Below are 24,542 nucleotides of genomic sequence, written 5' to 3'. Positions count from 1 at the left end.
ACAGTAAGTACGAATGATAAAAGCTTTAGGCATTTTCTCTGAATACAAAAATATGTTTTATTAAAAAGACTAAATGAATGTTTTATTTACTGATTTAAAAAAAAATAATAAGGCATGTTCACATGGTTCCCCTGGTTAAGTACTGGGAAACTGAGATCCTAACCCTAAAGCCTTGTTTAATGCGCAATCTGCACATTCTGCTAACAGTGAAGCAACAATTAGATGAGCTTGGCAGGTGAGGTTACGTATCTACTCCAAGTCCAAAACTGTGTCCGACAGGGTGTGATCGCTCCAACTCTTTTTTGTTAATTAATGGAGCGATTGATAACATTTTGCTTTCTCTGACCGATGCCACATCACTTGACAAAAATAAAATTCGACTTCCCCTATACGTTGATGAGGCAGTTAGTTTCATTGAATGATGGTACCCTTGTTCAGAGGAGAATTGCCTAGCATTTCTGTTCTGGAGTGCCCTTGTGGGTGGGACTAAACTTGATATGCAAGTGAATATTTCTCCTTTGTGAAGGGTGCAGCGAGTTAAAACGCGGTTGTCGATCCTCCCAAGTGGGAGAACTTCCATACAACAGGGTATTTGACCCATGTTCGTTCTTAGTTGAAGGGCTCCCACAGCCTTGTTTAATTAGTTTCATTGATCCCAAATGGGTTAAAAAAGCAACCTGCCCGTTTCTGTGATTTTGGTAAATCCAAAAGGTCTTGAAATTAAAACTGTAGTAAAATTAAAAAGGTATTGTCGTTTTTTCTCCTAGTTAAAAAATAAAAATAAAAAATAAACACAACCTAAGCTCTCCTTATCAGTTGACGGAGTTTCAATTGAGCAGGTTAACATGTATGATTATGCAGGTTTCAGGATATTTGTAAGTGGACATCACAACTACAGAAACTACAAAAACACAACTTGACACTTTTTCTAGGTAGCGTGGGATTGGAGCTTGTGGTCCCTTCGCTAAAAATATATGAGCATTGTATTGGTAGTGAAACCTCTATTATATGGGCGGCGGGTTTGAATCAGTCCCCCCTTTTGAATTAGAGGGACTTTATGAGAACTATCCCAAGATGGTGGGAGCTCGGTTTCCAAAGTGTACTGGGTGTAAAAGAGTCAATATATCCATGTAGGAATTACTAATATATGGACTAATACAGCCATTATAGATGCTACCACCAAATTGTAAGTTAAATCAACACAAAGGCATGTATTGAGATTCAACGTTCCACGCTGGTATTAAGTTATTGGAAATATAAATTAAGGTTTGGCTAGGAGGGTTACCTTGATCACAACCACCCACAGAATACACAGTTTCTTGATCTCAATTTAAGGTTAGGCATCCTACCATTGGCACACCAAAGTAGCTCTTCGAATAAGTCTATATCACAACTCTGTCCTTATTGTAGCACCACAAAAGAACTTGAAACACACATAATGCCATTATGTCCATTGTATCTCACGTATAGGATTCTGCATTTGAAACCTAGGTTCAGAAAGGACATGCACAACATTACGGCAGCTATGCGTTTAAGTAAAACGCGGGATAATTTTATTGATGGTATACACAGTAGCCAAATATACACAGAGAGCACGGTTGTCGAGAAAGTGGTTTGTGAATGTTACATGTTGATTAGCTGGCATTGTGCTTAAGGTGGTGTATATATTTAGGGACATTGTTAAATTGCTAGGTCTGACCCTTTTGCTGGATAGAGGTTTTAAGTTACACTAATGTTACGATTGCACATTTGTCATTTATTAACTTGCCTCCGCTACATTTTAAGCCCATCTTATTACCTACTATTAATTTTGTGTTTAACATGTAGAGATTGTTTTAATTGTTGTTGTGTGCTTCGTGCCATGCAGTCCGATAAAGGCAAACAATCAATTCTGTAGCTAGACAGCGTGCATGGGGGCCCACTGGGTTAGGTACTCGTTGCCTTTCACCCGGACCCTTGCTTCTACCTTGATACAAGCCTACAAAACTCTAACCTTTTGTACAATCTACTTTAGTCTAGTATCGTTTCCAGGGTTTCACATTGTCCTCGCAATGCATTGTGGTAAATACAATAGTTCCTCAAAGCATGGCAGTATACCCAGGAGGTGGCGCCCTGATATATAGTACCTTGTTACTTAATCCACCTGTGCCGAGTAGGAATCTAGGTCTATTGGTCCCCGATGTTTGCTTAATCGACAAAATCTCAACCCGCACAGCTTGATCCACATGTTCATTTAAGATTAAAAATGTCCTTCTGATTGCCACCAATTAGTTGTCGAGTAGAGTACAGTGCTCGCAAAAATCAAATGCATAAAGGCATTTCTCATGTCAAATAATTGGCTATTTATTGCCCCCTTGCCCCAAATCTGAGCCCCTTCCCTGGTCTGTTTCCACCACCGCCACATTACATACTCCCTCCGAAATGCCTTTCCTTTTCTCCTATTTTTCAACATCACCCTCCCTTTAATATTCCACAATGGGGCGCTCTTTCGCACACGTTCTTCGGACCCACTTACCAGACGAATCTTCTCTTTTTTGGCAGACACCTCCTCGCCAATATCCCTCACTTTACTCACTTCTGTTGACCCTCGCCCCAACCCCTCTTCTGAGCCATACAGTCTAGTCTCATGGATCCTGCAAAACATCAGTTGCGTGAAGTGAGCTGTATACTTTGGTCTGCAGCCTGGCCTCTTGCATCCTGCTGGGCGTATTCCGAAGAGGACCTTTCTTCAGTTTCCTTGCGCCCATTTTCATATGTTTACCAAAAATCCAACTACAAGAAAATCAGCCTACTTTGAAACGGATCACGACCAGCGGGGCATTCTCTATGCCTCCGCCCCCTACTAGTGAATAGCGGTTGGTCTGCTGGCTGCTGCCCATAATCCGTCACTAACGCTCCACGTACACACTGGTGTTGTATGGTATGCTATCCTGCTTAGCCAGTGGCTCAGTAGTTGTCATGTGACATACTTGCTTGGTCACGTGACAACCTCCACAGGGTCGCCATCTTGGCTGTGTGTGTATTCAACGCTGCTACAGAGAAGCGTGAAACCTTAGCACCGGAGCCGCAGGTATGCCGGCCGCTCTGTTTCGGCGGGAGGAGGGGGCATTAGCTATATTGGCTCTCGTGTATACAGCAAAACCGGCTGAAGGATTTTTGTGGCGTTAGCCATTCTATGTAGAGCAGCCATTTCTAACGTGTGTACAGTGTGCACACTGGTTGTCAATGTCTTACGCCCCCTTTCTGACTGTACAGTCCCACGTCTCCTGTGTTTGCAGCAATCCTTGCATGATGTCAGGGTGCATAGTCTCCTTCCCCACGCTTAACCAAGTCCTTGTAGTTGTGTAACGTTTACCCTACACTGTTGTCCCCTCGCTCCGCCCCCTCGCAATTCTGCACTAGCAGCCATAGCCCAGACCTGGCCTATACTGTACTCCGTGAAGTTCAACATGGATGGTGTGCGTCATTTGTGCTCGTCCGGAGTGCACACTATTCCAAATTGAAAGGGGGATGGAATATCTGATAGTTCCCTCCCAATCCATTTGCCAGTACGCCTCATCCCCACCTACGCACACGTTCAATCCGGCCATCTAACCACCCTACTTTTCAATTATTCCTGCTGCAACGGACCCCAACCCATGTCTTGGAAATTAGGGTGACTCCGGGGCTCTTACAAAAATGCCTAATGGCTTTCCTTAAATTTATATTAGTTATTTCATGCGCCAGTCACCACCACAGTAGTCCACAGTATACGTTCCAGTTTAATCGTCCCTACAGACGACTTTCTTTGTTCTGCAGTGTGGTGCATTCTGCGCCATATCCTTTCTGGACCCATCCAGTGTTGTCGGCCCAACAGTCTCGGTTCACCAGACTACTTACTATTCGAAATCTCACCCTTTTGCCCACATGCGTCCCTAAAGGGGAGCAATTGCCCCCCCTAATCCCCCAGGCGCTCAATTTGCTTGGCCTTTGCTACTTCTTGCTGGAAAGGGACACCCAGGAATCAATGGGCCATGTATATCGCAGGGGTGGGGGCCATCACCCATTCTTCTTACATGCTGGGGAAACTTGTTTTCCAAATGTGCAGCTTACACTTGTAGAACAAACAAAAAAGACCCTTCCAAACACATGCTTATTAAATTTACAAACACTAGTTTTCGTTCAAATGTTTTTTTGTTGGACTACCACGCAAATACCCCATGATGTTATGTTTTTTTCCCCTTCCCTTGTGTTTTTAGCACAGGATATATTTCTAAATATGTTATTTTCTTGCCGAACTGCTTAATCGCAAATACATGCTTATATTGTGCTCACAGCAGTTATTAGGAAATTAAACTGGCTTCTTGAATGCTAACCTTTTGATTTTCACTACGGAGGCAGGCATTTCCTCACCTTGAGTATATGCAAGCGAATAGCCCATCCCATCCCCTGGCCAACAGATTTCATAGCGCTTTATTTTATTTTTTGTATAAGGAATTCCAAGATTTAAAGGCAGTTTAAAATATATAATATCTCAGCAACAGTCACTCAACCAACAGTGGAGTTCATGTACATAACTTCAATGTCAACCGTATTTCATCTCCTTGCACACTGGCCCTGTGCATAGATGCATTAAGGGTCTTCCAGTGGTGGCTCATCCATAATGGATGGGGGTACTGACCTATGGGTACCCTCGCCCATTATGGAGTAGCTTCAACACTGAGTGCTCCCTCAGCTACTTTTTGCAGCTGAGGGAGAGCTCCTGGGCTGGCTCGAACTGCCAAAGGGAAACGTGGTTTCCGCTTGAGTTGTGATCCTCGTGGAGCGTGTTGCTTCCCCAAATCGTTGCTAATTCGGAATGCTGGCTGGGGAACTGCATGTTTGTATGTGCAGGGGGGAACTCCAGCACATACAAACTGAGTGGGGCGTGTCATCATCTGTGCTCTGGCTCTTGCGCCCATGTGCAGGCCCCACTCTTTGCTTCCTGTTCATGTTTTGTATCAGTGAGTATGATGATGGGTGCCAGTGTGAATGAGACAGTTCATGATGCGTGTATTTGTGCTGGGCTGTGGCACCGATTTTGGTGGTAGGGGTGTTACACAACCCCCCTCCCCACCGGCCCAAACCGGCTCCTATTGTGAGGCGCTGAGGGGTGGTTGCAGGCAGGCTCAGTATTTTCTTACTGGGAATCTGCCCAGTAAAAAATACCTTACCTGCCCCTTGGGCCCCTCGGCGCTTCACATACACACATAATCACATTGTGTGCGTGCAAAGCACTGGGTAGCCCAGATGATGTTTTACTGGGCATCTATGATAAATCAAGCATAAGTGTTACTATGTTGCTAGACTGGCATTTTAATGCAGCCAGTCCAGCCATTTCTTACTGTGGCATGACATTTAGTATTGGGCATCTTTGATAACGCAAGCATGATCAGTGTTATTACGTGGTTAGACTGGATTTTGTGGCTGCCAGGTTAGACCCAGTCTTCATACTGTGGTAATGCCAACTGGAGTATCCTCTTACATGGAGTTTTTCTTATAGTATGATTACTGGCATGTGCAAAGCAAAGTCGACTGGAAGTATCTGTGTGTGAACACCTTTTCAGAAAACTATAAGCAAGTGTAAAAGTGGAGTGTATATAGTTTGGGGTGTGTGTGGGGAAAAAACAGCCCTGGCACAAGGCTGAGGAATATATGGAAAGAAAGAGAAGGTCCTGTTTAAGGAAACCCTCTCACGCCTATCGGCTGTTGCAAGTCAGAAGTTATGACATGTGGGGGGCGCTGTTGAGCGCCGATCAAGATGGCCGCCTGAAGGTGACTCTCCGTGGCAGGCGGGCTGCACAATCCTTTTTGGTGGCACTTCCCGCTCCTACACCCGTATCCAGAGCCCACGACTCGACGGGGGAGGGCTTGGACTCCATCTGGTCCGAACCCCGTGAGGAAACGGAGCCGGGGATCGTGAGAACCGGACACCGTCTGCCTCTGCACCCCTCCCCCACCTGTGAGGCGGCTCGCGCCGACGACCGGGCCCGACTGGATTGAGCGCCGGGCCCTTCTTCTACCCACCGGTGCTGTCATCCGCCCCCGGCGGCGACCCCCATCGGCCCCTGCTGAGGCGGGCCGTTCGTCGAGGCCCCCCCCCTACGGAGTCTTCATTTCGCCTTCCTCCACGAGGGTGGACATAATCGGCTGAAGCCGCTGCGGACCTGCTCCTCCTCTGCCTTCCGCCTCGCCCGCGGACAACACGCTGGAGGCTCTACACGCCGCGGCCGCGACGGCGGGGGTCCCCCCCCTCTTGGCTCCGCTGCGATCTGAGCCGTGGCTGGGCTCCCTGGGACCCCCCTGCCCCCGGCGTGGGGTACATCGGAGGGGGCGTCGAGCTGTGGCGCACCATCGCATACCTGGTGCCGCGCTCCCCCCCTGTCACACGACGCAGGTCCCCGGACCCCATAAGGTACGTTGGGGGAGGGACGTTCCCGGGGTTGTGCCGCGCCCTGGTGCCGCCGGGGCTGACCCCTGGGGCCTCCACCCATCACGGTGATACCTACTGGAGGGGCCCCGGTGCCATCCACGTCTCGGCTCTGGTGGGTCTCTTGCCCGTGCTCCACGAATTCCTGCATTGTGGCAGACCCACGTACTGGCATTGTGACCCAGACCTTACTTACCACAGCAGCCGCTGCCAGAGCAGCAAAAGGAATCAAATATGGCAGTCCAGCACTTTGAAGCTGATCTTCAGAAGAAACACGCACCCCACTCTCCTCAATGACACATGCAGTACAGCGCATTTATGAGACTGTGCGGGGCTCTTCCCCATCTCACCTGGTTAACCACGTCTGTAACATCGCTTCTGTGGTAGCCACCACACGTCACTGCTCACCACTCCTGGGTTTCCTTTCGCCCAAGCTCCTAGGATCACACCCTTCATATCGTCTGGAGCTGACTGACCCCCCGCACACTACATCGGCGGTCGCAGGCATTACGCACATGTGGCCGTAGCCACTTGCCTCCCCCCGCCCCCCACCATACCTCGGCTCTCTCTCCTTGAGCTGTAGTGCTTCCCCTCTCATACTACTGAAACTCAACGCCGCCACTATGACCAAGGGTGCTGCAAAGAGACAGGGCTCCATCAACATATTTGCGAAACCACCGGCGAGATCATCGGAGGAGGCCGCCGACCTAGCCCCCACTGCGTCATCATCCGCCACTGCTCCGGAGTCCCAAAACATGATGGACTTTATCCGGGAGGGATTCTCTGCACTCCACTCCAAACTGGACGACATGAACGGCACTATATCTTCTATCAAGGCCCACATTGAGAGGACGGATAGCCGGGTGGCGGAGGTCGAGACACGTGTGAGCTCCGCTGAGGATGCACTGGGCTCTCTACGCTCTGAGGTCGTCGCTCTTTCCAACCGAGTCCTGGAGGTGGAGAAAAAGAACGAGGATTTGGAATCCCGATCAAGACGCAATAACCTCCGAATTATAGGCGTCCCTGAGAATGAGATCCATGAATCAATGGAAGACTTTGTTGAACACACGTTGCTGGCTCTCCTAGACTCTCCCAAACTTTCCCCGCAGTTCGCTATAGAGCGTGCACATCGAGCTCTGACGGCTAAGCCCAAGCCTGGAGCCCCTCCTCGCCCCATCATAGCCCGGGTGTTGAATTTTCGAGACCGCGATGCCCTCCTTAGGGCCGCGAGGCTCAAAGGCGAGCTCTCACTGGACGGCGCTAGGATCCATCTCTACCCAGACTTTTCAATAGCTGTCCAGCGCGAACGCAAGTCCTTTCTAGCTGTAAAGCGCAGGCTGCGCGATCATTCAATCAAATACGCAATGCTCTATCCTGCCAAACTTCGGATAGAACATGCCAACCGGGTATTCTTTTTCACACTCCCGGAGGAGGCTTCCAGATTTCTCGACGAACAGTTCCCGGGCTGACCCCCCCCCCCCCCCCCTGCTGATCATGGCTGGGGGTCCCTCCCGAGCCCATTGCGGAGGACCTGGCCCGGTCATTCCCTTACTCTGGGACCACACTGTTTTTCTCAGTTATGTGCCTTGCTCTGATGGTTTCTCTTGTTTGGTTATGTGCCACATCAATATGTGCTAACTCTCCGTTCAAGCTACGTGTTAACTCTTATAGATGGCACCTTAAGTCTCATATTGACCTGCCTTGCCCGGAGAGACACGGCCAACCTGGCCTACAGCCCCCCAGGCGCTGATGCCCTTGGTTTTGTTTTTGTTGGGGGGGGTTGGGATTGTCATCCCTCTGTTTGGGGGAGGGATGTGGGAGGGGGTGGGATATGTTGGGGATTATGTTATAAAAAGTCTGGTGTTGGCAGCAGGGACGGACAGCAGGGTGATACACAAAGACTGGCACTGCAGGAAAGCTAAACTGACCCATAGGTCAGGGATACTCTACTGGATCCGGCATCAATGTCTGGGGGTGACGTGACTTTTATGAGCTGGAATGTGCGGGGGCTGGGTAACTACAAGAAGATGAGGCAGCTCCAGCTGCAGGCTGAGCGCCACGGGTCCAAGGTCCTTTTCCTGCAGGAGACACATGCCCGCGCGGAACACTGCATGAAGTTCGCCAAAACATGGGGCCCTCACAGATTTTTCACTAACTTCTCTTCCCAAAGCCGCGGTGTAATGACCCTCATACATAAGAGCCTCAAGTTCACTCTTATCTCTTCACAAATCGACCCTCAGGGTAGATATGTGTTGTTGCATGCCGCACTTCAAAACAGGGAGGTTGTCCTGCTAAACATTTATGGTCCCAATATAGACGACCCGGATTTCTACACCCAGGTCACGTCTCTTCTCGATGGATTCCCCCTTATTCCCATCCTCTGGGGGGGGTGATTTTAACACAATTTTTGATGTAACACTTGACAGATCTGGGTCCAGACCCCGCCAGCTTTCCAGAGCGGCCTATGCTGCACTGTCGTCCCTACCCCGTCTCGCTATGGTTGATGCATGGAGGTTCTTCTACCCGGATTCTCGAATCTATTCCTTCTACTCCTCAGTCCATGATTCCTATTCCCGCATCGATAGATGGGTGATCTCCAATGAGCTGGTTAAGAATGTCCTACAACTGACGATCCTCCCCAGAACCCTGTCCGATCACTCTCCTGTCACCATCACTGTGAGTTGGGGCCCGGATCCTGATCGAACCCGTTGTTGGAGGCTGAAACCCCTTTCCCTCCTAGACCCGGAGTTCAGCTCTTAACCTCGAGGCGTCTATCGAGGAGTTTTTCGAGATAAATACAGGCTCAGTGACATCACGGGCTACCTTATGGGAGTCCTTCAAGGTCTATATTAGAGGGATGGCGCTGTCAAGGGAGAGTGGTATTCTTAAATCGATCCGTGGGGCTCTCACCGAGAGTGAATCTAAATTATCGATCCTTGAGACCAAATGTTCGCAACACTCCACTCCGGGGACCCTGGCGGAGATCGGGGTGGAGCTGGACACGTTTCGGTCCCTTGCGGAGCGCGAACAAACATTTCTGGATAACCCTGGCATGGCGAGGAGATACGGAGAGGGCGAGCGCCCTGGCCGTTTTCTAGCGAGGCTGCTCCGTCATGAGACGGGGGCCCCGCGTATACTTGGGATCGAGAGGCCGGATGGCTCCATGGCGGTCACCCCACAGGACATTAACACTGAATTCTTTACATTCTATGAAACCCTATATTCCAATTCCGATGAGGTGCCGGTGGCGGAGATCGATTCTTTCCTTGATGCTCTCCCCCTATCTACTCTCTCCCCGGAGGCCGCAGGCTCTCTGGACTCTCCACTCACGATGGAGGAGCTCTCCGACGCTGTTGACTCCCTTTCCTCGGGGAGGGCTCCCGGCTCGGACGGTATCCCAGTCGAATTTTATAAGCGTTACAAGCCATTCCTACTCCCCCACCTGATGGCGCTCTGGGATGAATCGGTGGAGGCTGGGGCTTTTCCCCCTTCACTCCGGGAAGCCACAATTACAGTGCTGCTCAAATCGGGTAAATCCCCCACGCACTGTGGCTCGTACCGCCCGCTGTCACTGATCAATTGTGATGTGAAAATATATGCCAAGGCCCTGGCGCTTCGCTTAGCTCCCTTTCTTCCATCTATTGTCCATCCGGATCAGGGGGGCTTTATCCCGGGTCGCTCCACCTCTCTGAACCTTAGGCGCCTCTTCAACATACTTAATAGAATTCACCCCGAGACACAAGCGGTGGCTGCCATGCTCGACATGCAGAAGGCGTTCGACTCCGTTTCATGGCGGTATCTGTGGCGGGTCCTTGAGAACTGTAAATTTGGTCCCTCATTTCTCTCATGGGTTAAACTGCTGTACTCGGCTCCTGTGGCTAGGGTCCGCTCCGACGACCGCTGTTCCCCTCTCTTTGAGATCGCCAGGGGGACGAGACAGGGTTGCCCTTTCTCTCCCTTGATCTTCGCTATAGCGATAGAGCCCTTCGCTGATATGCTCCGCCAATTTCATGCACATAGAGGTCTTCGTACCGCGGGCCATGCAGACATAGTGTCCCTATACGCGGATGATGCATTGCTGTTTATACGCTCTCCTTCTTCCAATTTAGCCCCAATATTGGAAGACGTCAGGCGCTTTGGCCGAATTTCGGGCCTCAAGGTGAATTGTTCGAAATCCATACTTTTCCCACTTACAGAATGCACCCTCCCCCCTCCTGACACCCAGGGGTTCACGTGGGCCCAGTCTACTGTTACTTACTTGGGGATTGAGGTGACACGCCACCGAGCTTCGACTCTTCACGAAAACTACCAGAAATATCTTACACACCTGTCGTCCAAAGTTCGGATCTGGGACAAACTCCCGATATCCCTTGCAGGTAGAATAGGCCTACTGAAAATGGTGGTGTTACCCCAGCTATTATACAGGTTCACCAACATTCCCGTGTGGCCGGGAGGGGACTTCTTCAGCGAATTAACTCGTACAATCAATACATTTCTCTGGCACTCGGGTGCGGTCCGTCTTAAACTCGAAACCTTGTCCGCCCCTATGATATATGGGGGCTTTGGTGCTCCTGATTTCCTGAAATACTGGCTGGTATCCCAAATCCAATACGCATCTCACTGGTTTAGCATAGAGGACCCCCCCCCCCACACGTTAAGCTTGAAAAGCTTGCTGTCTGCGACCGCGATATCCGCTCCTTGGTGATACAACCCGTCCCCCTGGCGCTGGACTCCCAGAGCCCAGTCGCCTGCACATCCTTGGCATTAGCCAAAACGTGGAAGCTGTCTGGTACTGTTTATACCTTCCACGGCAACCTCCCTCTCTGGAACTTCTTCCCTGGGGTCCTACGGGTATCACCTGCTATGGTTCGACGTTGGGCTGGGGCGGGATACGAGCTGATGCGCGATGTGTTTGACCAGGGTACATTTATCGAATGGTCCGACCTCCCATTGCCATTGAGAACTGGCCAGTGCGTATGGCTCCAATACGCATCTCTTCGCAGGTTCCTCAAACGCCACTACCAGATGTTTCCAGCAATACCACCCGACGACCCTATTATTGAGGAACTCACCTCCCCCTCACCCACTAGAGGTAAAATATCTAGGTTATACACTATGCTGCAGTCAAGATCCGTCCCAGATTTCTCTAAACTGAAGCGAGCTTGGGAGGTGGACCTGGGTGTTGAAATGTCCGACGAGCGCTGGGCACACCTCTGCGACCGCATACACCGGGTGTCTTTCAACTCTCGTTTCAAGCTTATTCAGTTTAAAGTTTTACACAGGTTTCACTTTACCCCGATCAGACTGCACCGCATATCCAATGTTAACCCGTCTAGCTGCCCCAGATGCGGTCAAGATTCAGCTGATTACATCCACATGATTTGGTCCTGCCCCCGCATCTCACAGTTTTGGGAGGCAGTTTGCTTGACAATGACTGCTATGCTCGACCACCCCATCAGTCCCTCCCCGATGGTCTGTCTCTTTCACGACCTCCCAGACCTCCCCCGGAACCCCAGGAAACTTGCCGGCCTCTGCATGCTTCTCGCAGTACGTTCCATTCTACTTCGCTGGCTTCGCCCCTCCCCTCCCACACATGCCCAATGGCTCAGGGCGGTCACATGGGCCTCTGACACAGAGGAAACCTGGTCCTACCTACAGCCTACCCACTCCAGACCCAGGAATATCTGGATTAGATTCCGATCCTACATGTCAGATCTGAGTGCGACTTCGGACGCGTCCTCCCCAGCAGCTACTCCTCGCTTTCACGGGGTCTCACCCCTCACATAACACCCGGCCATGTCGCTCATGTCCCCAAAAATGTCTAATGTTTACGCTTATATCGGAATGCAACTGCTGTATGTCTGTTTTGCATATAATGAGCTTACATTGTATTGTCCTGGCGCTGTTCGCCCATGTTTTGCTGCCACGCTTAATTAATAAAAAGAAGTTTAAAATAAAAAAAAAAGAAGTTATGACATGTAAGTAAAGGTATCCAAATTGATAGTTTACACGATATGCAATAAGTTTGTTGTGTATCTGTATACAATTTTAACTTTTTTAGTTTTTTCAAATAACAAATGTTATGGCAGACAGAAACATTTAGCAAATTAAACAATGTGATAACCATGAGCTCGACACGTTTCGGCTATATTAGCCTGCATCAGGAGCAATAAACTTGATCAGGCTTGTATCCAATTTTTTTTTCGGACAGAACCTAACAAAGCACAATATCAGTATTCAAAATCAATCAACAGTCTCACAGATACTTATTTCAAAGTGGATATTGATCCAGTACGGCCCATTGGTAATTTGTTTAAGGAAGTGGTGACATCACACGTATGAATTTAATCACATGTATGAACACTATGTATTTCGAGTGTAAGCCACAGAAAAACCTGCTCCTGTTCTTATGAGAAGCCGGCTCCATGCCATAACTTTTTGGATTGCGAGGCAATCAGAATGTCTTTGTCCTGAATCTAGTATGATACTGTATCTTTGAAATGGTATGCACGCCATGCCGTTTGAATGCTAAGATCATTGTTATGGACCCCTGCACCTGCATGGAGTCTGCTCCTTGCTGTGACTTTAATCAGAATGCAAGAGACCCAGTATGAACACCTAGTTGGGAGTGTGCGCTAAGTTGGCCCCCCTGGATACCGATGATGCACGTGCTGCAATTTAAAATGACCACTTTTTACGATCAGATGATGGCTCTTGCCCAGTTTATCTGGACGGAATATAGAGCCTATCCAGATGAAATCATGGTATATTTTCCTATACAGGTATCCAGATATATCTGTGCTACACTGTTCGAAAAATTCTTCCAACATATTTAAGTATAGAGGCGATCCCAGAGGTGATCCAAAACACACATCCCAGTGCTTCCACTTGACAAGTGCTTGAAGCGCTGTTCTCCGCGCTTACTCCTAGCCTTGACGCCTCTTGTCCTACCCGTCATGGGTTGCTCTACTCGCTTCCAAGATCATCTTTACTATCTAGGTTTAAAGAATAAGGTATGGCACACACCGAGGTTTATTTTTCTGTACGATTTAACTATGGGTCATCAGTCCCTAAATGTTGCTCCTTTTGTTCTCCTTCCTTTAACACATTGAAGGACTACAATTTTGGAACCTTCAGAAGTTCTAATCTGTCCTGTTGGACACAAGGATCCTGATGTCCTGATATCCAGGTGAATGATTACCCAACACATGCAAGTTAGATAACTTGACAATTGTAGAATGTTTATTGATTTTGAATACTGATGATATAGCACTTTGTTTAATTTATAGGTTCTGTCCGAATTATATTGGGATTTAAGTCTGATCAAGTTTATTGTTCCTCATGAAGGCTAATATAGCCGAAACGCATCGAGCTCATTGTTATCAAATTGTTTAATTGGCTGAATGTTTCTGTCCGCCATAACTTTTGTTCTTTAAAAAAAAATGTGTAGACAGATGCACAATAAACTGTGCTTTGACTATTGTGGAGACTATTTATTTGGATACCTATACTTACTTGTCCTAACTTCTGACTGGCAACAGTTGATGGGTGTGCATGGGGCGCAAGGGTTTCCTTACACCGGACCCCTTTCTTTCCATAATGTGCAAAGGAAGCATGAGTATGTTCTAATGGGAATGCTGTCATATATTGGTGCAGCCAGCATGGAAATGTATGGGCACAGCCAGAGTGAAGATGTTTTTATTCTGACATACATTGTGGTGTTAGCTTGCATTTGTTTATCGTTTCCTGCCATAGGTTATGGCTTTGAAGCGCTTTGCCTGTCAGAGAGGCAAAGCAGGAGTTTGATAGAACATTCAGTAGTGGTAGGGAGTAAGTAGCAAAGTCGGTTTGATGGTTGGCATGAGGATGAGGGGAAGATAAGATGCACAGGAAAGCATGAGAAGTAAAATGGCAGAGGAGCTATGTGTACAACTGGATCGAATTTTAGCATTGGACTCGACTGCATTCTGTGGGGTGCAGCACCAAGAGGAGTGATAGCTCGAGAGCAGGCATTCTTTGTGTATGGGTGGGGTATGTTTGGAAATTACTTACTGCATGGTGAGCCTGCTCATATTGATATGGCGTTTATAACACGGCTGTACACAAGTGTTTCGAAGCCATGCTGAGGTAAACAAATGCAGCAAAGCCCTTACGCTTACTTCCCTAGGCCCCCAAGATGGTTATATGTCAGAAATCCGATGTGGCCAAATTTGCAAAAACTCCATGAAAAGTGAGCCAAAAAAGCTCAAATGTTTTGGTTTACTCATTTATGTCATGGTCCCCAAAACCCTAGGCTTGTGCACAAAGTGTTTATGGACTTTGAGCCTTCCACAGTGTCATGATGTGCCAAGGCATATAGAAAACCATGCCCAAGATAACGCAGGGTGCAAAGCCCCTCTACTTACTGCCCTAGGCCACAAATGGCTAGATTGTACATATGGCAAAGCTGCAAGGAAATTATGGGCACGTTTAACTGAGCGTGGGTTTTCAACCATGGCTTCCTTGGGAGCAGAAGCCCCGTCTGGCCTTCTTTGAGGGTCCCGAGTTCTGCTAGGGCCTTTAAGGTAGTGGTTATATTGGTTGTTGAGGCAGGCATCCTCTTGGGCTGAGGCTGGGTGCTCATGGGATTTGATTTACGTAAACCAGCCTTGTTACTGTGGGTTTCAGTTGATGTTAATAGATGGAATCATTTGAATGTTAGTTCAAAATAGGGGTATTACCTAGTTAACATATATTAGATTTCCAGGTCTATCTTCTAGTTTTTTTGGGGGGAGGAGCGGGTGGCTTTTTTGCCTGCTCAGTGGGTTGCTACCTGGTTCTTTTGGTTGCTTCAAAAGCACTTAAACATTAGACATTTAAACTAAGCAAAATGTTATAATGAGACCTCAACATATGCTGTAAAATGCACAGTTTAAAGCAATTATAAAAAAAAAAATGCTCGATTGGGGGGGGGGGGGTTTGGAACCCCCAAACCCCTCTTCACTTGATTGGTTCGAGCTGCCTCACTACGGTTGGTCACTCATGTATATTTGCAGGAAATATTTATGCCCCTCCAATTAAAGAATTCACCTGCCGCCACTGTGAATGTACAGGTAGGAACGGAAAACTGGAACCAATTATATGGGGGCAAACTGAGATTCCTGCAACCATTGCTAAAGAACCAAAGGAGAAATTGCCCCCGTTCCCCATGTACTCAGTGCCTGCATCCAATATTTCATCTGTTAAACAGACTCTCCATGCAGTTTCGTGCTGAGTGTTATCGGGCAGTTTTGCAACTATTGAGCATGAGTTAACTTGTTAGGATGTATATGAACTTGATGCAAAACTTGTATTGTCTTACACCTACTCTGAACATGCTTAATGGCACACCTTTTATTGAAGAAAAAACAGATTGCAATAGCCAGAGCAAATACAGTATGTGTCAAGTCAATGTACTGACATTCACATATTTGACTTTTAAGAGCTATTCCCCCCCCTGTATTGATCTCCCCAGAGTGCACGGAAAAACATAAATCACCAATGCAATTACAGAGCAAATACTTTGAACGCAGACGGACGCAATAACTCACAACCACACACTCTTAGAAGATAATAAGCTCTTATAAGGCTATTTATTCAAAGCTTAGAAGCAACCAATAATAACATGGAAATAACTCACAGAAGTAATATAGACATAAATCATAAAAGAAGCAAAGAATTCAAAAGGAAATGCATCACCGTGAGCGTAACAGGATTCCTCATCTCGCCCAGAAGTGGATGGAAGAACCCGGGAACAGCCAGGCCGAGAGCACCACAACTCACAGGAGTGCCGGACGTAAGCGTCATTCTCCGGCTGAAGTCTCACCTGACGACCTCCGGGTTTCGGCATATATACACACTCCACAAAGGGGAGTCAATTCTCGAACCTTCTGGAAATTGCACTTGCGTAGTTGATGAGCAGCCGCCGGTTGCCAGCTGCGTAAATCGAGAGCGACCCTCAAGGAGCAGAGTGCCTCCCTTCTCTAAAAACACGCTCCGCGGAGAACAGTACCAAACCATAACAACGTTAGCTTTCCCAGCAGAAATGTCCTTGACCGCATACCAGGTTTGGAAAGCATGTTTTTTTCAGCACCATGAATTTAACACTCAGCAAAATGTGTGCAGCTTTTCACTGCGGCATGAAGTAAATATCCATCATGGCTCCGAGCGCTCCCAGAATGCATTGCGCACCAGCGCCATTTTAGTTCAAGCATAACAATTCCACCCTTGGATATTTACCTTCCATAGCCCGGTGGCAAAGGAGCCGGTCTCCGAAACCTACGAAACATTAACACTAAATTGGGAATACATTGAATACAACAACAAGAAGCTATTATGATAGACAATATAATAAAAATGCAAGCAAAAGCATAACGCAGTGTACCCCCAATATCAGGTATTCATGAAAATAACCAATCCCACCAATTCCCAGTACGATTTTGAGACACTTGAGAAATGAGATCCCTCAACCCTCGAATATGACTTTCAATAGATTGTGAATGGTCACTTAAATCAACAACACATACCTTCAAATGCGTTACACCCTAAATTATGCTTTAGCAATAGATAATCAAGAGCAGCTCTGTTCTGCAAAGTTGCTTTTATAATAACTTGACTATCAAGGAGTAATTCTTCTAATGCCTGGGAAGTTTGATTTAAGGCTTTTGACTACTAAACATGCTAATTTCATCAAAGATTCGTAACCTCCAGCAGCTAAACCCCAAACTCCCACTAATGAAAGGGTTAATGCTAGAACTTCAGCTTCTGATAACAAGTGAACATGTGAATCACAGTCAGGAGATAGACCCACAGATTCAAAAGTTGACCTTTTACCTCGAATTATCGCTGGGTGTAAAGGAAACATCATTAGTCCTAATCGAGTTAAAGCACATGGACCTCCGGAAATGTTAGCTGGAATATAAGTATATGTGATGTTACCACATGAAAAGAGCCATCCTGTTGGAAGTTTCACATGATTCAAATGACTGGCAGCTATCACTGTATGATTACAAGACATAGTATTATTTACACTGTTGCATTTGCGTGGCACCCGCAAACATAGTCGCCTCTCAAACATTGTATGATTGTGCTGGTTGGTCAAATCGATCTGTCGGCATTTGCCAATTTCTTGTGCATTGCAGGTCATAAAATAACATAAATCATCTTGGGTTATATTATAAGTAATAACACATGTCAAATTTCTCCATTTACGATCGGTCTCTTGGCAGAACCTACAATATTCATAAAAGGAAAAAGATTGCCTAATAAGTCTTGAACCAAAGAATCATTGTGTGCGACGCCGAAGATATGCTTCAAAACCAGAACAGGCGTCGGCACTGCTACTAAACACGTAGTCAAGCTTCAGCATTGGGCACATCAGTAAGACAAAAGTGTGATATGTTGAGTACTTGCTGTGCCAGATATATCCACATATTCTCCGTCTGGGTGATCATAGGAGAATGTTTTCGCCTTCCTGAGAATATGTCTCGCATGACTGGCATCAAGGTTGTTTTCACTTGCTCCTGATGTGTTTGCCGCATTTCACGAATCCATGTCTTCGGTCTGGCTGGCTTTTCGGCATAAGGCTGCTTGGGTACAGCATCTTTCATCACTATCAGTATCCCCTTGATCACTGGCACAGATGTGACATTTTTCGTTGGTAACAGCAGACTGTTTAACTCTCCCAAATGGAGTCCATTTAGTACCACAATTACACTAGCCAGACACAGGATCTACAAGGCAAACCCAGAAAAGAGATCAGTGTTGTACATCACTCTCTCGGGTAACATTTGTCTGCGGGTACATATGGCCATTTCTTCTACCAGGCTCCATAACTAAAACTACTTGATCTTTGCCTGATGCAATGACATCTGCGGGTACTGGTGGGCCACTTGGCTTTTCCACCCACATCTTTGCACCCGGTACCATATTGTCTGAAGAGCCAAAACCGCGGTCCCCAACAGTAGTTAACACTGTAGGAGGCTCCCCCTTCTTAATCATGGACAATTTAATGGGAATGATAATCAATTGGGCCACTCGATCACCCTTGTGGATTGATAACAATTGGTCCCCACTATTCATTAGGATGACTTTAATCTTGCCTTGGTAATCAGCATCAATTACCCCTCCCAACACTTGAACTCTCTTCAATGGTAGGCCAGATCTAGGGGCAATCCATCCCATATGCTCTGGGGGAATTTGTACTCCAATCCCTGTTTCAATTACAACTATATCCCTCTTGGGTCTAATCTGATTACTTCATGGGAATGCAAGTCTACCCCTGCTGACTCTGAGTTGCTCGATAGGGAGCTAAAGAACCTGGAGTAATTTCCCAGTAGAATAGTGTTTCTCTGACTGAATTGGGTTGAACCTGTAAAGTAGGAGTCATTAGTCGAATCGAAGGAGTTGCATGCTCATTCACAGGCCTATTGTTTAATACTTGCACCGCATCAAACACACGATCACGCCAGCCTGCCAAACTGTCGTCTCCAGATTTGCGCAGCTGTTCTTTTAATAACTCATTCGTTCAATTAACCGTGAAGCAGCTGGGTAATGGGGCATGTGGTACAGCCACTCAATGCTCTTTTCCTGACAAAACTCGCGTATTAATTTGGATTTGAAATGTGACCCATTGTCACTTTGAATCTGCAAAGGCACTTCATAATGTAGTATGATCTGATCCAACAACCTGATGGTGTTCAGTTGTTTTGCCCGTTTGCACGGCAAAACCATCAAATATCCCGAGTATGTATCCACAATAGTGCATGCATACTGACAACCTCTACTGATTGGCATGGGACCAATATAATCAATCTGCCAAATTTGACCTGGTAATTTTCCTCTTCTCAATGTGCCTCGAACAATTTTAGGGATAGGTCTATGCAGTTGGTGTTGGCACACTGTACATTGCAAAATGATCGTTTTCACTACTTCTAAAGGAAGACTGATTCCTCGAGCTTGTGCCCACCTGATGGTAGCCTTTTCTCCAAGGTGCCCACATTTCTGATGGGCCCATTTGGCCAAACACTCCAAATCGTCTTCCTGAGCCTCTGCATCCACAGATGAAATCTTGGTGTGCTCGTCTGCAACAGAATTAAACCAACGTTCTAATGAGTCTCTGGCACAATGTGCGTCCACATGATATACAGTGATTTCACTTTGTAATAACATTTCTGCAATATCTTGCCACAGTTCTTTTCCCCACAACTCTTTTGAATGAATCTTCCACCCGTTCTTTTGCCAAGTTGGCAACCACACTGCCAATCCATTTGCCACTGACCATGAGTCTGTGTACACATAACATTGACTAGGGGTCTCTTATTTCAATGCTTGGTAAACTGCGTAAAGCTCTGCAAACTGACTGCTCTTCCCTTTCCCTGTCGTCGTCAACATCTATTTTGTTTTGGGATTGTACGACACTGCTTTCCAGTACCGCTCAGTTCCCACATATCGAGCTGAACCATCCGTGAACCAAGCATGCTCTGTTTGCTCCACGGTCAAATCGCTGTAAGGTACTCCCCATTTCACGGGAGACTCACGTTTTTCAGGCACTTCCAGTGGTATGTAATCTGAGGACGTATGTTGGCTACTTGCTCATGTAATTTTGCCACTCCACCCTTTCCTGATTTGGCTCTGTCTTGAATATACCATTTCCACTTAATTATGATGGCTTCTTGAGCATGTCCTATTCTATGTGTTTTAGGAGAGCTCAGTACCCATTGCATGATTGGTATTTCTGGTCTCATGAATACATCATGGCCCACCGTTATCTGCTCTGTATCAACAAGGGCCCAATAACACGCCAGCAATTGCTTCTCAAACGGAGTGTATGAGTTACCAGCGTTGGGCAACTTACGACTCCAAAACCCCACTGGCACACGTTTCCTGTCTTGTTTCTGCCACGCACTCCAGTTAGCATAATTGTTTTGTACAGACACATTTAAGTCCACTTCGCCTTCCTTCAAGGGCCATAAATCAAGCACCTGCTGCACTGTGTCTTTCGCCATCTCAAAGGCTTTCTGCTGCTCCTCCAACCACTGAAACTCATATTTCTTTCGTGTCACCTTGTAGAGGGAGGCCAATATCTGCCCTAAATGGGCAATGTGCTGTCTCCAAAACCCAAACAGCCCTATAAACTGCTGAGCTTGCTTTTTGTTCATTGGAGTGGTGAATTCAAGTATTTTCTGGCGGGCTTTTGGCACAATTTCTCGATGCCCATGATGCCACTGAATCCCTAGGAATATCACTGTTTCAGCTGGACCTTGAATTTTACTCGGATTAATCTCCCACCCTTCCTTCTTCAATCCTTCCATGATGACATCTAACTGGCTTTGCACACTGTGCTCATCCTTGCCCTGAATCAAAATATCATCAATGTAATGAGAGATTTGTATGTCAGGTTTACACGGTATCTTGTCTAAGTGCTCTGCCACCAGCCGGTGACAGCTAGTCGGGCTGTGTATGTACCCCATAGGTAGCCTCGTGAAAGTGTACTGACGTCCACTCCACGAAAATGCAAACTGCTCTTGGCACTCTTCAGCAATTGGCACGGAGAAAAATGCATTGGCTAAATCTATCACTGCATACCAAGTCCCCTCAAACCTTTGGACATTCTCAATGAAGGTAATGGCATCTGGGACTGCGGCACTAAGGGAGGAGTGTGTTTATTCAACTCCCTGTAATCCACCGTCATCCTCACGACCCATCTCCCTTTTTAATAGGCCAGAGAGGATTGTTCCATGCGGTGGTAATAGGGCGTAATACACCTGCCTCCACGTACTCTTTGATGGTGTCTGAAATTTCCTTGTGCCCCCCAGGAATGCGGTATTGTTTCATTGCTACCCGCTTGGTTGCCACTGGTACTTGCACTGGGGGCATCTTCAATTGGCCTACGGTAATGGGTGTACAGATCAATGCACTCACCCCAAACTGGTACGTTTTACCGCCAAGTCCCAAGGTTAACCCTTCCAAAATGTCAAAGCCAATTATATATTCAGGTATCGGGACAATCAACACTTGGTATTTCTGCCTATTTTCATCTCCACTTTCGTTTGTACTGCGGGGGTCTCCTTTCCCCCTAGACCTGTAATAGTAAACTGTTTGCCTTTAAATCGTGTTTTATTACCATGAATCAAAGAGGCCTCCGCCACGGTGTCTATCAATGCTCGCAACCCTTGTGTATTTCCTGGCCCCCAAAAAATCTTAACATCAACATGAGGCCACCTATCCACTTTTATGCGGGCAGATGCTGCCGGAGCTTGGCCGAAGCCCTAGTCAAACTTCGAATGAGTGTGACTCGACTCTGCCTCTAACATCGCAACTCACCACCTTTCTCAAATCGGTGTATGTTGGCTGGTACGGGGAAGGTGTCCCCATAGACCCTTCGTCTTGTTCTTCCGCAGGGGGAGCAGAAGGTGAGGCGTCCCCCTGTGGCGTGGTGACTACCTGTTTCTTAACCTGTTTATAGCGCTCTTTGGCTACAAATCCTCGTTTTTTGTATAATTCATACATTACTCTGGTTTCAATGCCATCAATTTCTTCGTGTGGCACACCATCTTTCAACAAAGCCAAAAACATGTCTTTTCGGGACACTCGGGAGTCTCTACTATCTTGCCGTCTGCCTTCGGTTCTTCTCTCACTACGCCCCTCTCTCTCCCGTGGCTTGTCATCGCTCTTATCCCACTCCCCCCAAATCTGCAAGTTGCCGAATGGCATCTGCTACCTCATCAGTAGCTTTGCCCGTCATACCTACGAGCAAAGTCATAATGACACTTTTGTATGCGGGTGGCGCAGTTCTAATCACCATGTTTCGAGTTGAAACTGAGAGCGGCAGGGCTCCCATGTGATCAGGAGCATCTAAGTGAATAGCCTTTCATAGCATGCTCCCTGACTTTTTGAATTGCTTCTCTCAGCGTATACCACTTCGTTTCTTCACTAGGCCAATCTGTGGTAATGGGGTATTTCCGGTTACATGCTTGGGCTACCAGGTGCAACAAAGACACCTGCGTATCTTGACCATTTGCATCAGGGGGCGGTCCTGCCCTTAAGACCTCCTGTACATTGGTGTCAATTGACAGTGGTAAAAAACGCGGTGAATCCGTAGAATCTACCAACAACCCTGCAGCACCCCCATCGAGTAACCTCACCATCCAGGTCAATAAAGCTTCCCCTGATTTTTGCCTCAAACGGGTAATAATTTCCCCAACCTCCTGTTGTGTGTAATCCTCCAGCGTGGTTAAATCCACCATTCCGCCAGCAGGATTCTGCGGGTGGGGTCCGGCTTGCCGTCTTCGAACTGGCTTAGCCGCCACTGTTTTCTGTTTCACTTCCATTTTGGGGTCAGACTCATTTGCAGAACTACTTTCTAGACTGGTTGAATCAAACATATTACCATCCCACTTATGCGGATCCCAGTCCACACCAGCGGTAGCGATTACAGTTGCCACCTTTCTTTTGTTGACCCCTCCCCGTCTTTTCCTAAACTTATACCGGGCTACTCTTGACATCTGCCCTCTCGGCCACCGCCTGATATGCGTCAGCCTTATCTTTAAACGGTTTCATTTGAATCTGCTGCATTAACGCAGTCTGCCGTTCTGCTGCTAGCTCTCTTTCTAATCGCAAAACCTCATTTTTTCATTTCCACCTTCATTTGATGTATTTTCCTATAAGCATGCAAAAGAACCCAACCTCGCCTACCTAATGCCGCATATTATTTGCCACGTTCTACTAGGACTTGTTGCAAGCATGCCATTACATCAGCCGGATCGGCATCTCCCAATCCTTGATCCCATGTTTCACTCAGACCTGCACCACATGCCCACGCCTGGGCCAACTTATCATATGGACTCTTAGTGCTGCCTGGAATAACAACATCAGAAGAGTCACCGCCAGCAGTAACGCTCTTCTTCCTGAATAAACTACTCATTATCGCAAACAAAACAAAACCTTGTAGTATCTATATATTTTTTCTCTCCACGCTGCAATCACTCCCACAGGCACTCACACACTGGCAAAGGAAAAAACTTCACTACTCATAAACTTCACTTGCAAGACAACCGAATCCCATCTACGTTCCAACAGATTCTTGAATACTCGGAACAACTCATCACAAGTATCCTGTTTGTGACGCCAAAAATGTATTGCTATCACCAGAGTGCACAGAAAAAACATAAATCACCAATGCAATTACAGAGCAAATACTTTAAACGCAGACAGACGCAATAACTCACAACCACACACTCTTAGAAGATAATCGGCTCTTATACGGCTATTTATTCAAAGCTTAGAAGCAACCAATAAAACATAGAAATAACTCACAGAAGTAATATAGACATAAATCACAAAAGAAGCAAAGAATACAAAAGGAAATACATCATCGTGAGCGTAACAGGATTCCTCATCTCCCCGAGAAGTGGCTGGAAGACCCCGGGAACAGCCAGGCCGAGAGCACCGCAGCTCACAGGAGTGCCGGACGTAAGCATCCTTCTCCGGCTGAAGTCTCACCTGACCACCTCCGGTTTTCTGCATATATACACACTCCACAAAGGGGAGTCAATTCTCGAACCTTCTGGAAATTGCACTTGCGCAGTTGATGAGCAGCCGTCGGTTGCCAGCTGGGTCAATCGAGAGCTACCCTCAAGGAGCAGAGTGCCTCTAAAAACATGCTCCGTGAAGAACAGTACCAAACCATAACAACGTTCGCTTTCCCAGCAGAAATGTCCTTGACCGCATACCAGGTTTGGAAAGCATATTTTTCTCAGCAACATGAATCTAACACTCAGCAAAATGTGTGCAGCTTTTCACTGCGGCATGAAGTAAATATCCATCGTGGCTGTGAGCGCTCCCAGAATGCATTGCGCACCAGTGCCATTTTAGTTCAAGCATAACACCCCCTTAACAAACCCTCCTCACCCTTCAGTGCATACAATATTGACTAAGCTTGTTGTGGTTTTAATAATAATTACATTGCATGAATATCATTGCATAAAGAAGTAACATTCTGTATGCCTCCCCATCTCGTGTCTAGGCTGACCAATGAAGGACAATCATTGCCATGCTACAGAGGAGGACAATACAC

The 24,542-nt window shown here is 47.0% G+C and overlaps 1 protein-coding gene across 2 annotated transcripts in view; it reads left to right on the top strand.

Annotated features, from left to right (window-relative positions):
• Nucleotides 1-2,965: 2,965 nt before the first annotated feature.
• The window catches only part of ZNF507 (zinc finger protein 507), a 374,177-nt gene continuing 352,600 nt past the window's right edge, over nt 2,966-24,542 (top strand). The window contains exon 1 of one of the 2 annotated variants that reach the window (XM_069635452.1): nt 2,966-3,070. The gene's annotated coding sequence lies outside the window, so the exon portion shown is untranslated. The remainder of the gene's footprint in view (nt 3,071-24,542) is intronic. The other variant, XM_069635453.1, reaches the window with a different exon arrangement.

The sequence above is a fragment of the Ambystoma mexicanum genome, chromosome 1q, assembly GCF_040938575.1.
Source record: "Ambystoma mexicanum isolate Mex_15411 chromosome 1q, UKY_AmexF1_1, whole genome shotgun sequence".
Lineage (NCBI taxonomy): Eukaryota > Metazoa > Chordata > Amphibia > Caudata > Ambystomatidae > Ambystoma > Ambystoma mexicanum.
This window is presented reverse-complemented; position numbering and strand designations above follow the sequence as displayed.